The sequence below is a fragment of the Notolepis coatsorum genome, assembly GCF_963971535.1.
Source record: "Notolepis coatsorum genome assembly, chromosome: 4".
NCBI lineage: Eukaryota > Metazoa > Chordata > Actinopteri > Aulopiformes > Paralepididae > Notolepis > Notolepis coatsorum.
This window is the reverse complement of record NC_140168.1, coordinates 54,664,721-54,681,072: the sequence shown is the minus strand read 5'-3', so window position 1 is coordinate 54,681,072 and position 16,352 is coordinate 54,664,721.

Here is a 16,352-nt window from a genome sequence, read left to right as displayed (position 1 = left end):
CTCTCTGAGTCATCGGCTCTTCAGTAGCCTGAGTGGCGAGTCTCCCTGTGTCGGTGGAGGTTTTCAGCGCTCCAGTTGCGATACGATCTCTGTCATCGTCTGTCCCCATGTCTCTGGGTCTTCAGGTCCGTTCTGGTGTGTCAGCGCTTCTCCTGATGCGAAGCGATTTCGTCTGTCATCGGGTCTCAGTCCCTCTGTGTCACTGCTTGGCTCTGCAGGGATCCTTCTCCGTCTCCTCTGAGTGTCACCGGGTGTGTGTGTCGCTCCAGGTCTGTCTGTCTCTCCAGGTCCCCTTTTGGTGTGAGTCCTGTGTGTAGTGAGTCGCCATTCGCCCTTTTTATCAGCGGGGAGAGAGAGAGAGAGAGGGAGGGGGAGACAGAGAGCGAGAGGGAGGGGGGAGACCCTGCCTGCCTGTTCACGTCCATACGCTTTTCTTATTTTGGTCCACATTCCAACAGAAACCTGTCTGTTGGTGTCCTGTGTCCACATGTTACACAATTTCTTCTGCTGACACAACCAGTTGGTTCTGGTGACAACGGTTTTCACAGTCTATGGGGAGACAGACTGGCTTTTGATGCATAAATAATAAAACATGAGCTATTTCCATCTACAAACTCTTTACCATTCTGTAATTGCTTTTTAGAATACTAAGATAATTCTTTATTTTCTAGCCAGTGACTCACTGTCTTGTTTTCAGTTGGATCCACTTTTTACTTTATTTGATTGCTTACTGTTTGTTTTTCCTATTCTAAGTACGCTGTAATCTAGGTTTTAGCTCTATTTTGATCACTTATTATTTTGTTCAGTATTAACATTAATTTACAAACAATGTCTTTCCTTTCTTTACATATGTTTTGCAATGTTTTCTAAAGCCATCTAACTAATCTCTCTGACAAAGCCATTAGTTTTCTTTATATCCTTAAGGTCTAAAAACCATCTAGTCTACCTATTAGAGTGGCATTCTACTGTGTAAGGGGCGATTTCCAAATAGCCTGTGTCACCTTTCTGACCTCTGGGTTAGTCAGCAGTTGCCGTGTTGTAACTTGAAAGTCCTTACTTGTCTCATACCACTTACTTTAAACAACCTTGCTTCCTGCCAGCTGGCCGGGTGAGGGGCCATTGTCTCTCAACCTCTTTAGCCTAGGGTCTTCAGAAATAACTTCACATGGTGTTCAAATCACCCTGTCTTTCAAATCAACTTCTCTGTTTTATCATTTGGTACATTTATAGTTGCTTATGTTCATGTTTTCATTTAGAAATATACGACAATCCACCCTTAGGGGGTTTAATAACCTCCTATACAACATTAATATTCTAAATTAAACATGTTTAAAATCATTCTCATAATTTTTGCTAATATTTTCTAAAATTTTCAAAAAAATCCAAAATTTACCCAAATCGAACTACAAAACCCTTTCCATCTGTACAGTTACAAAATCATCATTTCACCTACCTTTTCCTCCTTTCACAGTTTATACACATTATCAGTTATTATTATGACATCCAGTCTAGGTCCGTCTCTCTATGCAAAGAGATGATCGTACCATTCTCAGCTTCTTTTTGTTTAAGACTATATTTATCCATGTACTTAGCTTAAATGTCTATTTTGTGTAATGGACTCTGCAAGAAAAGATTAATACATCACACCACTAAAAGATTAACTCTCTAAACATTTGAGGGAAATTCAAACAAGCAACATAAATCATTTTTACTCCTTAAAAAGACCACTGAGGCCTCAATTATCCTTTGCTTTCATCCCTGTCAGTTATCCCTGTTTAAACCTCCTAAGGCCTTTACTGCTAACTCGTTTTTGACCGTTTTCTTCTTGTTGTATCTTGTGCTAATCACCGCCCCTTCTTCGTTGTATGCAGGTCTCTGGTACTGCTCCGATTTTCCACAGAAGGAAACGATTTTCCCTCTGTCCTTTTTGCATTTTGGATTATTATTTACAAACACACAATAGATTGGAAACATTTATTTTCACAGATACATCTTTACTGTTCTGCATTTTGACAATAAATTTTTCTCCAATTCATTATCTATGTATTTCACAGCTTCTTACGTTAGCATTCAATCAAATCATCTTTGTCTCATTTCTTTTTGTGCTGTACTGTTTTACTAGATTCAATATCTCAAGATCAACACAACTACCCCCACCCTTGACAGTGGAATAACCATTATTTCACTTCCAAATACCTCGTTTCCCGACAGCTCCTCGGTCCGGACAGTCAGCTCTAGACGAGGCCAATCACCAACAGAACCTATGTGCATGGTCAACAAACCACAGTCCCTTTAAACACACATCACACACACTCCGCCAGCCTTCAACAAGCCGGTGCAGAGTCTTCCATAAGTCAATCATCAAATTCACATGTCTGCACCCTACATGAACACTAACTGGCCAAATTGCGACCAACAACCTACAGAGCTTTCTTATAGACAGAGAAATATGTTTCCCCAACACTTATCATAACCCAAAAAGTGACACAACCCTCCAGATTCTACATCTGGAGCCTTAATGAGCGGAAAACAAACCATGAACCAGCTCCCGTCCATTCTCAGTTTCCAGCACATTATATCAGACCTCCTACCAGTCTCGCTGTGTCACCACCACCTGCTACCCCTGACCGGCGAGAGAACCCCCCCAGCCAGCCAGTTCCTAAAAAAAAATATAGTCAACCAAAAACAAAGAAAATTAAAAATAAACAAAAAAACTGTGAGTGCCTACATGCTACACACCCATCCAACAGAATTAAACTATCATCCAGAGGCATAAATACCCCCGCAAAACTAAGACAGCAAAATTAGAAATCCAAAAAGAATAAAATAAGTAATGAAATAATATTATTGTTGTTGTTCTTTTTTTTTTTTTTTTTTTTTTTTTTTTTTCAACCTTGACCACCCTTTGATCAAGTATTGTAATCACTACTATAAATAGTCCTTTGTTTCTAACTCTGTCTAATATTATATGTTCCATTGTTCCTGTCTAAAACCCAACTGTTTAACCCTTCTCTGACACCATCTGGTTCAGAGTTCACATGACCACAAGAGCCATTGCGGTGACCATTTTTCTCTCTCTCTCCAATCTGTGCAGCCGGGCCAGGCTGCACAGGTGGGAGATACCAAAAATCGTCCACCATACCATTCTCCCTTACGTTTTCCTCACTGCCACAGCAAGAGTTGATCAGACACACTGTAGCAAAAAGGAAAACCCATGATTTGTCTATTAATCTACTGTTAGTACGATTGGCTCATGCATCTATCAGTCATTTCATCTCTCCCTGTTAGTTGCACATCCATCTTAGTCGCTTCCACTCATAATCTAATGTACCAACGCTTCTATATATATATATTTTTTTTTTCTATTTTTTATTCCAATCAGTCCTTCTTCCCATTTTAACTTATTAATAACTCTATTTTCCCGAGCACTATTAGCTCCGCTTGTGCATTCCTGCCTCGTTCTTAATTAACCTATGACCTATGCAGACACCCCCTCTGACAATGTCCCAACTCTCCACATTCCCAGCAACCCTGTTTGGACTCTTGCTTCTTTCTGGACGTTCGCTGAGGCCTCCACCCTTTGTCACATGACCGAGCGAAATGGCCAACCTCCCCACAACCCCAGCACACAGCCGACGCCGGCCATCCCAGGGGTTCCAGTTCACCCAGTTTACCACGACTCCCACAGTCTCTCGGCTGGCCTCCCACCGTCCTCTCCAGGTCCACCCCTCTCCTGTCCTCTGGTCGTATGTCCTGTTGCCTGGAGGAGAGAGGGGCATACCTGTCCTTTTCTGCTGCCTCTCCTCGGGCCTTCTCTTGTTGGGAGGGGCCTGGAAACTCACCCCTCCTGCGGTTCTGTTCACCCTGTTGCGGCCCAGTTCCCTGTCCGGGCAACAGAGCACAGGGCATTCTTTGATCACAGCGGCCTAGGTCAGACGCCCGAAGCATGATCTCAACAGCTGTCGCTTCTAGTAGCACAGTCTTTCTCGCCAGTTCCCGTTCCAATCTCTGAGTCTCGTGTGCGGCTTGACCGATCTCCAGCTGTGTCTTCATCAGATCTCGATGAACTGCCTCGTGTTGTTCGAACGCTGTCACAAACGCTCTCTGTTGTCTATAGTATGCTGCCTCTTCCCCCATCTCAGCACGGGCGGCTTGCCGTCCCATCGTTGGGCTCCGCCTCTCATCTTGGCTTTGGTGCTGAGGGCAGGATGGATGTGGGAAACGGGTGGGCTGTAGAAACTGTTCGTGTATTCCATACCTGCTGTCGGTCTCAGTTCCAGCCATCCGGCCAGAGTGGACTTCGTGGGACGGCTGTAACCTCAGTCTCTTTTTCTGCCCCTTGGTTAAACCGCAGTCGCCTGCAATGGACACTCCAGCTTGAATAGTCAACATTTCAAGTCCTTCTGTCGTACTGGTCACATGAGAGAAGTCCATATTCAAATCAATCAGATCATTATCACTGGTAAAGTCTATCTGGGAAATGTCTGCAGAGGCTCTCGGCCTACTCCCCCCAATGGCCCGATCACTAAGGCCCTCTTCCATATTGTCGTTGTTGTTATTCTATTGTTATTGCATCTAACGCTTCAGTTGTTCCTATCAAATGTCCCTCTAAGGTGAACTTCCTATGCTACTGTCATTCATTCCACTTTCAACACTCTCTTGTAATCACCGTTTGAAAAAACAAATTTCTCCGTCTTACACTATTTTCTACTTACTTGAGTTAAAACACTCACACTGTCAAAATTTTACTGTGCAGACAAGGATTGATAATTGGCTTATCATTCATACTTATACCAAGGCGCATGGCCGTTTTCCCTAGATGGTTATGGAAGTCGTTAGAGCACCTGTCCGGCCGAGCATCTGTATAGAAAGAAAGCAGAAATATCCAAACTTAATACAGTGGCATTTCCCTTATTATTTCCACTCTTCGTTATGCATTGGAAATGTCGGGCAACACTATACTAATATATTTAAAGAGACACAGTGTGATTTGCTTGAAAAAATAACGATACAGCTTATCTTGTTTTTTGTCCGTTCCTTCCACAGGAACACTGGAGTTTTCCAATCCCCTGTGTGCTCTCTCCTCCTGATTTCCTGGGAAATATAATCATTAATCCCCTTCCTATCCATTTGTCTAATAATCCTTTGTAAACCTGGTCCTTCATCTGATTCTTATCTCTCTTTGCTTGATGAATCTGTTCATCCTAACCTTATTTCTTACTTTTAAATGCCCGATTAGCGTATCGACTAAATGTATTATTCGCTTTTGCTTCACACACTCCTCACACCACATCTATTTCATTCCGCTTTACACACAACCATACCCCCCACAACACTTAATAAAAATTAATCAGTGTTGCTACTGCTACCAACCACCTAATCAGGGAAAACAATAAACTTTTAGCAACTTAGATCACCAAAACCCTGACCGACACATAGTACAGCTGGCCACGTTAATAATTTCATGGACACCCGCACTATGCCACCGCAATATCCACCCAGTTCTCTGAATATACAAAGAACCGTCAACTCACAGCCCAAAGCGTCCTCCCTTCAGTTTCGAACCTGAACGGAAACACCCCAAGCTTTATCACACCAAGAATATTACAAATTATCCTACCACCACCTGCACCTAGACAGTCCAACGCCCATCCGGTACCTACTTCACATACACAATAACAACGCAGTTCAAACAAACCTACAACCAAATGCCCACAACACACGCCGCAATCTAGGGATGGCGAAATACAAGGAGAGACAGGGAAGGGAAAAGAAAAAAGGAGGGAGGGATACAGGGATCCAGGGACTAAGGGGAGGAAAGGGGGGGGGGGGGGGGGGGGCACACAATGCAACATTAACTATTACCAAAACCGTCTAAATCAACCTTAACTTTAATCAGACCAAAAGAATAACCATGAATATTCTATTTATCCTTATGTAATCCTATTTTAGCAAGTAACATTATTCTAATATAACCAATACTCCACGCCCATGATGAATTGAAAATGGGGGACCCTGATGTAAACAAGACGAAAGTCTCTCCCCGGTCTGCATACCCTTAACAATTGTGTGTATTGAGCCGTACTGTACTGTACCCATTCTACAATCTGTTAATAAAATTTTTCAATCAATCAATCAACCAGGCAATCTATCCTAAACAAAACCCCCTTTGTGCACCTGTCATCCCACAAAGTTAAGCTGGGAGATAGGGATGGAGCGGAGGGGGGCGGGGGGGGGGGGGGGGGGGAGAGGGAGGGAGGGAGGGAGGGAGGGAGGGAAGGAGGGAGAGAGGGAGGGAGGGAGGGAAGGAGGGAGTGTGAACGAGGGAGGAAGAGACAGAGGAAAAAGGGGGGGGGGGGGGGTTTCACGCCAATCCCACCAGCGCCATTACACCTGGCCCATAACAAATACAGACCTATAATCAAACCAGTAAACACCCCCATCATCAACAACAGAAAAAACCGAACATAAAGAATTTATAAATCCCCACAAATGGTCGCTACTCAAAACTTATAATAATTACAAACCCTTCTCTACTGCCAACTGCACCCCGTTCCACCTGTAAAGGTGAAACTATAAAAGAGGCAACAGCGCCCTCCGCTGGAACGTCCTGTCCATCACCAACGCACTACAGCACTCACCACTTCCTGTAGGAGGCGCCACGCCTCCCCCGCAAGTGCGTCATTACGTAAACCACCCCAAGACGTCAACTCGACGTTCTACCTCAACCACAAAACTACAATTCCCAGAACCCTCTACACCGGAAGTACCTGTCCATCGCCTCTCTAAGATCCCGCACTAGCAAAGAGTAGCAACACGCGAGATTCCCCGAGAGTTCAATCATGCTATATTGTTAGCACAGGTAGCTTAGCATCTTAGCTTCGTTAGCTCAGCGCCGCTAGCTCCAGCTTAGCCTAGCACCCAACACCACTCCTCCTAAACGGCCCAGTCCTGTTGACTCGAGCGGCACAACACATCGCGACGTTTACACAACCCCAGCTATACCCCGTAACACAACTTTAATCCTATTAAGCCCCCGTCCACAGAACATATATTATTATCCTTATCCCAGTACGCTCGCCCGATTGGCCCCGGCCGGCTCCGTATTTTAAATCTAACGCTCCCGATCTAGCCCCGTATTTCCAAATCTAACGCACCCCAAGCTCCGACGCTCCCTATGACGTCACCAGCTCTAAAATCCCCGTTTTCTTTGATCTTTACTACATTACTTTTAAACTTCTACAGCCCCGATTTGAAAAATTTCAACGCACATTACACATCTTCTAGGTTCCATCTCACATGTCATTCATTCAATTCACTCGAAAACGCAACACAGCGTCCACACGCTAGTCCCGTCGCGCCAGCTAATGCTGGCAGGACAGGGGTGTGGTTTCTCCGTTGCAGCCTTGGCCACCAGCTGGTTCATAATAATACAAAAAATACCTTGACATTTACTCAGAGCTCCTAACATCCATCCATTTAAACACATATACTTAGCAAAACAATGTCTCATTCACAAGCATACTATTCATTTGTACACAATCATTCCAAACGCATCTCCTTGCTTTTTTTTTCACACAATATCCTTCCATTCTCTAATCCCCCGTGCAGTATTTAATTCCAAAGTGCTTCATATATCTACTGAGTCCGACTTGCTATACCCCTGAGAAACCCACTCCATTCATGTATTGTAGCCCGTGAAAGTTTCAGCAGCGCCCTATGTTGGCTTGTATCGGAGTTTATGTGGCCAATTCGTGTGTCCGACCGGTACTCCCCGCCACCCGTAGAGCCCCCTGCATTCATCCACGCGGCTTGATGTTCTTCAGATATCGACCTTAGCCAATCTGAGCCTAAATGACGTCGGATTAGAAGTGGTAATTCGCTTATGGAACGTCTTCCAAAGTCTATTACTCCGTCGCACCGATTCTAAGTGTGGTTTCTACAGCATTCTAGCCCGAACCCTTAACCTCTCCTCATCTCCCTGTTCTCTGTCTCTCTTTTCTCTTCGTGGAACCAGGCTACCCCGTACTTCACCACGGTTTATCTCTTCGTGGAACCAGGCTGCCCTGTACTACCACGGTTTATCTCTTCGTGGAACCAGGCTGCCCTGTACTACCACGGTTTATCTCTTCGCTACACTTTACCTTACCCTCTAATGAACCACTCCGTCACGCACAGTCCCACTTCCCGCTATCTGTGACTAATCTCCGTTCCACTGCTCCTACGCCGGTCCCCTCAAATATTTTTCCTAATCCCTAGCCTATCCCCTAAGCTGATATAACTAAACACAGACATCTATTTCCTCTCCTCACTTGGCCTTGTACTAATTATAGGCATCCTAACTGAACATAAGTGCAGCGCCGGTGTGTGGCTGAGACCAGAGCCAGGTTGTGAAACCTGGACCCCGGTACCCCTCCAACACCAACATTATCCTGGTCCATTTACAACTCATTTCTACCTAATGCAATAGCAACCCCAAAAAGCGAGACTGCTTCGACCATTACTAATCTTAAACACCATCATCACTACTTACCTAGTCCCGCTGGCCTCGGCTGAAGTGGACGATCATTCAGTCGCAGAGGGCTTCGATGATGGGGAGAGAACCTCTCTGTGGTTCAACCGGTTCCTGGTCGAATGCAGGACGGGTCATGGCACCAATTGAAGTGTCTTTTCTTCATTTATGTATCTCTATCTAAGTTCATTGATCGTATAGTGTTCTATTTCACCCTTTCCTCTGCATGGTTTTAGGTATTTTCAGATGTTCGGTTTCAAGTAAGAGGAGACTGACGATATGGTCAAAATCAACGGGCGGCGGTGTTTATTAATAAAACATCTTTAGGAATTAAAACAGTACATCGTCTCTTTCATTTGGCTGTTGTCGTCTCTCGGTGCTGTTCGCTGTCTTAGGTTGTCCATGGCCAACACCGAGTCCTCTCTTGTGGTTCGCTGGTCTGGTTGTCAAGACAACCTGGTCTCCTCGTCGATCAGGCCGGGAGTGCTTGATTTCGTATCGGCGGAGTCCGCTATGAACCTCGGCTCGGTCATCTGGTCTCAATGGCTCTCTGAGTCATCGGCTCTTCAGTAGCCTGAGTGGCGAGTCTCCCTGTGTCGGTGGAGGTTTTCAGCGCTCCAGTTGCGATACGATCTCTGTCATCGTCTGTCCCCATGTCTCTGGGTCTTCAGGTCCGTTCTGGTGTGTCAGCGCTTCTCCTGATGCGAAGCGATTTCGTCTGTCATCGGGTCTCAGTCCCTCTGTGTCACTGCTTGGCTCTGCAGGGATCCTTCTCCGTCTCCTCTGAGTGTCACCGGGTGTGTGTGTCGCTCCAGGTCTGTCTGTCTCTCCAGGTCCCCTTTTGGTGTGAGTCCTGTGTGTAGTGAGTCGCCATTCGCCCTTTTTATCAGCGGGGAGAGAGAGAGAGAGAGGGAGGGGGAGACAGAGAGCGAGAGGGAGGGGGGAGACCCTGCCTGCCTGTTCACGTCCATACGCTTTTCTTATTTTGGTCCACATTCCAACAGAAACCTGTCTGTTGGTGTCCTGTGTCCACATGTTACACAATTTCTTCTGCTGACACAACCAGTTGGTTCTGGTGACAACGGTTTTCACAGTCTATGGGGAGACAGACTGGCTTTTGATGCATAAATAATAAAACATGAGCTATTTCCATCTACAAACTCTTTACCATTCTGTAATTGCTTTTTAGAATACTAAGATAATTCTTTATTTTCTAGCCAGTGACTCACTGTCTTGTTTTCAGTTGGATCCACTTTTTACTTTATTTGATTGCTTACTGTTTGTTTTTCCTATTCTAAGTACGCTGTAATCTAGGTTTTAGCTCTATTTTGATCACTTATTATTTTGTTCAGTATTAACATTAATTTACAAACAATGTCTTTCCTTTCTTTACATATGTTTTGCAATGTTTTCTAAAGCCATCTAACTAATCTCTCTGACAAAGCCATTAGTTTTCTTTATATCCTTAAGGTCTAAAAACCATCTAGTCTACCTATTAGAGTGGCATTCTACTGTGTAAGGGGCGATTTCCAAATAGCCTGTGTCACCTTTCTGACCTCTGGGTTAGTCAGCAGTTGCCGTGTTGTAACTTGAAAGTCCTTACTTGTCTCATACCACTTACTTTAAACAACCTTGCTTCCTGCCAGCTGGCCGGGTGAGGGGCCATTGTCTCTCAACCTCTTTAGCCTAGGGTCTTCAGAAATAACTTCACATGGTGTTCAAATCACCCTGTCTTTCAAATCAACTTCTCTGTTTTATCATTTGGTACATTTATAGTTGCTTATGTTCATGTTTTCATTTAGAAATATACGACAGAGGCGGCATTGCCTTCATGATAAACAAGGAGTGGTGCGATATAGGCAACGCAAAGGAATTGTCTAACCACTGCTCCCCAGACCTGGAGTTCATCACGATCAAATTTCGACCCTTCTTTCTTCCGAGACTCTGACGAGAATAAGATCTCCATCCTTATCCTGTTAGATCTCAGTGCAGCATTTGATACAATCGATCACGATATTCTAATCGATCGTCTTGAAAACCATGTCAGTTTCTCAGACCATGTGCTGGGCTGGTTTAAAACATACATCAGAGGGAGGAAATTCTATGTTAAACTAGGAGATCACATGTCTGATATATACGACAACAACTATGGAGTTGCACAAGGGAGTTGCTTAGGTCCTTTACTCTTCTCCCTTTACATGTTACCGCTGGGTGATATCATCAGAGAACATAATGTAGATTTCCATAGCTATGCGGATGATACACAACTGTACATATCTGCTGAACCAAATGATACAGCGATTAGCTCCATTACAGACTGCTTACTGGCAATAAATAAATGGATGAGTAAGAACTTCCTGAAACTAAACGAGAACAAAACTGAAATTCTAATTATCGGCTCCAAAACTAAAAAAGAAACATTAATAAAGAACCTGGGGGGACTAACCCCTTGGATCAAATCTGAGGTCACTAGTCTTGGGGTTATCATAGATTCAGAACTGAACTTCAATTCTCATATTAGCAAAGTGACGAAAACATCGTTCTTCCATCTCAGAAATATAGCAAAAGTACGACCATTTATTAATCAGAACGATGCTGAGAAGCTAATTCATGCATTCATATCTAGCCGGTTAGACTACTGTAATGCACTTTTCACAGGTCTCCCTAAGAAAACCACAGAGAGGCTTCAGCTAATCCAAAACTCTGCAGCCCGACTGCTAACTAGAACCAAAAGGAGAGAGCACATTAGTCCAGTCCTAGCCGCTTTACACTGGCTTCCTGTAACATTTAGAATTGACTTTAAGGTCCTTCTCCTTACATACAAAGCTCTAAATGGACAGGGACCTAGCTACATCGCCAACACTCTAATAAATTACACACCAGCAAGAACACTGCGATCATCAGCTGCTGGACTACTAGAGGCTCCCAGAAGCAGTCAAAAGAGGATCGGTAATGCAGCCTTTATCAACTATGCCCCAAAACTATGGAACAAACTACCCCAAAACATCAGGGAAGCCAACTCGCTAGACATCTTTAAAAGACAGCTTAAAACCTATCTCTTTGCTCAGGCATTTCACTGATAGATATCTGCTACCACCTAGTGGCAAGAGGAAACATCAGGGATATCCTGACACAACTTGTATTTATTCTTACCCTGCCTACTCTTTTACACTGCCTATCAAATTCATGTGTCGGTTATTGCACTTTTTACTTCTTACTGATGACTATTTTTAAACTGAATCATTTTAAACTATTCTTATTATTTGCTAGATCCAAATGTGAAACACTGATTATTTATGACTATTTTTAAACTGAATAATTTTATTCTTATTATTTGCTAGATCCAAATGTAAAACACTGTGATTATTTGTTCATGAATTACAGGAGTATTACTGAATAGAGAGCCTATTAGGATGCTAGATCCTAATGTGAAACACTGTGATTTGCCATATCTTGCTATGCTCGCCTGTATTTTTTATGTCCGTTCTATTTTATAATTTTTTGACTATTTTTAAACTGAATCATTTTAAACTATTTTTACTATTTGTGTTACTGAAAACTGTAAGCGGAGAGCCTATTGGGATGCTAGATCCTAATGTGAAACACTGTGATTCTACCTGTCTATCTTTTTATGCTCGCTTATGCCTGTATTTTTTGCTGTTGTGAAGCACTTTGAACTGCAACCTCTGTATGAAAAGTGTATTATTATTAATATCAGGAAGGCAGCAGGACCGGACGGCATCCCCGGCCGCGTCCTAAAAGTCTGTGCCGACCAACTGGCCCCGGTATTCACTGACATATTTAACCTGTCCTTAGAACAGGCTGTCATCCCCACCTGCCTGAAGAAGTCCACTATTATCCCTGTACCCAAAAAATCCAAGCCTGCTTGCCTCAACGACTACCGCCCTGTAGCTCTCACCTCCATAGCCATGAAGTGCTTTGAGAAGCTAGTAAAGGGCTACATCTGCTCCTCCCTCCCCATCAACATGGACCCCCTGCAATTTGCATACCGCCCCAACAGGTCCACGGAGGACGCCATAGCCCATGTGCTGCACACAGCAGCATCACACCTGGACAAGAGGAAGGGGAACTATGTGAGAATGCTATTCATCGACTACAGCTCGGCATTCAATACCATAGTCCCCTCCATACTCATAGCCAAGCTCAGGGACCTGGGCTTGAACTATGACCTCTGCCAGTGGGTCTTGGACTTCCTGACGGGCAGACCCCAGGTGGTGAGAGCAGGCAACTGCACCTCCTCATCCATCACCCTCAACATAGGGGCCCCCCAGGGCTGTGTTCTGAGTCCCCTCCTCTACTCCCTGTACACACACGACTGTGTGGCTCAGCGGAGTAGCAATACAATCATCAAATTAGCTGACGACACAGTGGTGGTGGGCCTGATCTCTGCCAACGACGAGAGGGCCTACCTGGAAGAGGTCAAGGTCCTGGCGGGATGGTGCCAGGAAAACAGCCTCTCCCTGAACATCAGCAAAACAAAGGAGATGATTGTGGACTTCAGGAGGTCGGGGGTCAAGGACTACAGCCCACTCAGCATCGACGGGGCACCGGTTGAGAGAGTCAACAGCTTTAAGTACCTCGGAGCCTACATATCCGAGGACTTGACATGGACCACACACATTGACAGTGTTGTGAAGAAGGCACGACAACGCCTCTACTTCCTTAGGCGCCTAAGGAAGTTCCAAGTCAGTCAGAAGATCCTTAAGAACTTCTACTCATGTACAATAGAGAGCATCCTGACTGGCAACATCACCTCCTGGTTTGGGAATAGCACTGCACAAGACCGAAGCAGACTACAAAGAGTGACACGTTTAGCCGAACGCACAATTGGAGGGGGGCTCCCCACCCTCCAGAACATTTACAACAAGCGGTGCAGGGGCAAGGCTAAGAGAATCATTAAAGACTCCAGTCACCCGAACAACTGCCTCTTTGAACTGCTGCGGTCAGGCAAGCGATACCGGAGTCTCAAGGCGAGCACAGAAAGACTCAGAAGAAGCTTCTATCCCCAGGCCATCAGGCTGCTAAACGAACAATGAACACTACACAACAACAACCATCAAACGCACATAGCACACACATCCACACGCACACACTCACTTTAAACAAACACACTGTAGCACCCACTCCACACACTTTATAGCACACACTCACTTTAAACAAACACACTGTAGCACCCACTCCCCACACTTTATATTTATTGATGAAGGATTGCACTACAACTCGTACACCTTACTGTAAATTGTACCTAAATTGTACCTCATCCCATTTCTGCTTTGCACTATATAGTATTGTACATTAGTACACTGCATAGTATTGTATATTATATGGTAACTCAGTTACGTCTATTCTGCATCGAACATTGTACATATGTCTATACTGAACACTGTGACCTCATTTTCTACTTCTAAATTACATGCTATACTATGTTATTTGATACTATCTTGTCTAGCACAGTCTCTGGAGCGTAACAGTAAGAAGCATTTTGTATGAAAGTATTCTGTACTTCTGTATGACAACTATTAAAGAAACTTGAAGAGGAGAAAAAATACTCAAGATTAGCCACTTGCAGACGGCAGGGTGTGACGTACTGTATATTTTAATTGATGAAATATTTTAGTTGACTAAATATTTTAGTTGATGAAATATGTTTTCATTTTAGTGTCACAGTATGACATCGATCTCCAAAATAAGAAAAAATTTAAAATTATTTGGGGCCTCTAGTGACGAGGGGCCTCCAAAAGGCCTCTAGTGATGAGGGGCCTCCAAAAGGCCTCGAGTGACGAGGGGCCTCCAAAAAAATAAAAAATAAAAGTTAAAAAAAAAATAATAATAATTTGGGGCCTCTTGTGACGAGGGGCCTCCAAAAGGCCTCTAGTGACGAGGGGCCTCCAAAAAAATAAAAAATTAAAGTTAAAAAAAAATAAAAAGGATGTTGGTGCCTCTAGTGACGAGGGGCCTCCAAAAAAATGTAAATAAAATCTTTAAATTTTTTATTTTTTTTTGAGGCCCCTCGTCACTAGAGGCCCAATCAATCATGAGATTTGATCGTGGCTGAGAGCAGCACTCTTAAATCTGCTCTCAGCCACGATCAAATCTGATCTCAGGAAACTCCCACTCCCAGCCCTAATATGTCTTAAATGGGCCGAAATCTGGCTAAAACACAATTTTTTGTCGTAACTTCGTTCGGGAATGAGACCCTTTGTTCTTTCAACATTGATCACATAACCTATGAATCCCACAGAGGCAGACATACATCTATACTATTTTGCAGGTGCTGGGTAGCAAAAATGAATCCAAGATACTTGTATGTCCCCATTGCCCAAGCATCATTTATTTTTCACGTCATTATTTAATGCTGTGAGCACAATGTTTCCACCCAGAAAGGCCTTCACCAGGTCTTGATGTTACGCAGATTAATTCTCTAGAATATTTTATCCATGGTCTAACCTCAAACACCTAATGGCAGCTGCTTTCCTCATGTTGCTCAAAAAGGTTGCCTGGTCTGTCAAGACCTCTGGGAGAAACCGGGGGCCAAACCTTCATACTTTACGCCAGGGTGGAATACTGTGGTTGGTGTTGGAGGAAGACAGTCAATGTGTTTTAGTCAATTCAGTTGGAAATTATTTTGATTTGAAGTTAACCCCTCAAGTGCCAAGTCAGGAGACTGAGGAATACAAGAAGTGTATATTTATGATGCACAGTATATTGAAGCACTTAGGTTCAGTGTGTTCACTTTCTACTCAATGTAGCTTGTTTAGCTGCCTCTGAGAACGTTTTATTTGTGTTCAAGGGAGCGTGTCTGTCTGTCTGTCTGTCTGTCTGTCTGTCTGTCTGTCTGTCTGTCTGTCTGTCTGTCTGTCTGTCTGTCTGTCTGTCTGTCTGTCTACATACCTACCTACCTCTACATCTATCAGTTTCAGTTTATTAGCTGAAACATTGGTGTAATAAATTATCAACTGTGCAGCTATTCTTCACTATATGACAGGTATGTCACCCTAGCCAGCACCTCTATCTGGAAGTCTGTGCTTCTCTCCTTGGTGCCTTGTGAAATGTAAACATGTAGTCATGTCATGAGACTCATGACGGGCCTACAGTACCTCATAACGTGTGCCTTAGTAATAACTGTTTCTTGAGTGATGTTTATAAAATGTGTGTTTACATTTGTGAAATACTCTTGTGTACTGTACATGACAAAGATTCCCCATCACTTTTTTTTGTATCTACATTTGTGTTGTCCATGTTAACATTATTATGGTTGTTAAACCTGACGAAGCTCTTAGTGGTTTGTGAGACGAAGTAAATACCTTATTAATATCAATAAAGAGTGCCTAGAAGAGGGACTGACTGCTTTTGTCCTCATTTATGTTTGTAGCCACAATACATAGATCTATTCTATACAGTCTGACACACTGTATCCAATTGTGGAATAGTTTCCCGTATTTCAGTTATACCACTAGATGGCAGCTTTTCCCTTTCAGTATAAGAAGACCAAAATCCAGTTGCTCTGGGCATACTGTACTTTGTAGTATATCTGCTGCCATCTTTCTCTGTAGCATTGTTGCTTATTTAATGTAGTATCTTACTTTAGCGACTGTTGTTGTTCTTGGGTGAGGCTGAGATTGAAAACAGCTCATGATATAAGATATCCGCGCCAACTTTATTTCCCTGTGCTTTCGATATATACAAATCTATTCAAATTGTGTTATGTGACAACTTTGATGAAAGTGCTACAGTATATCCAATAATCTGCAAATTCCCAGTATCACGGCTCAGAGAAACATCTTAAAAAGTTACGACAGCAGAGTGTTTCAAATCACTC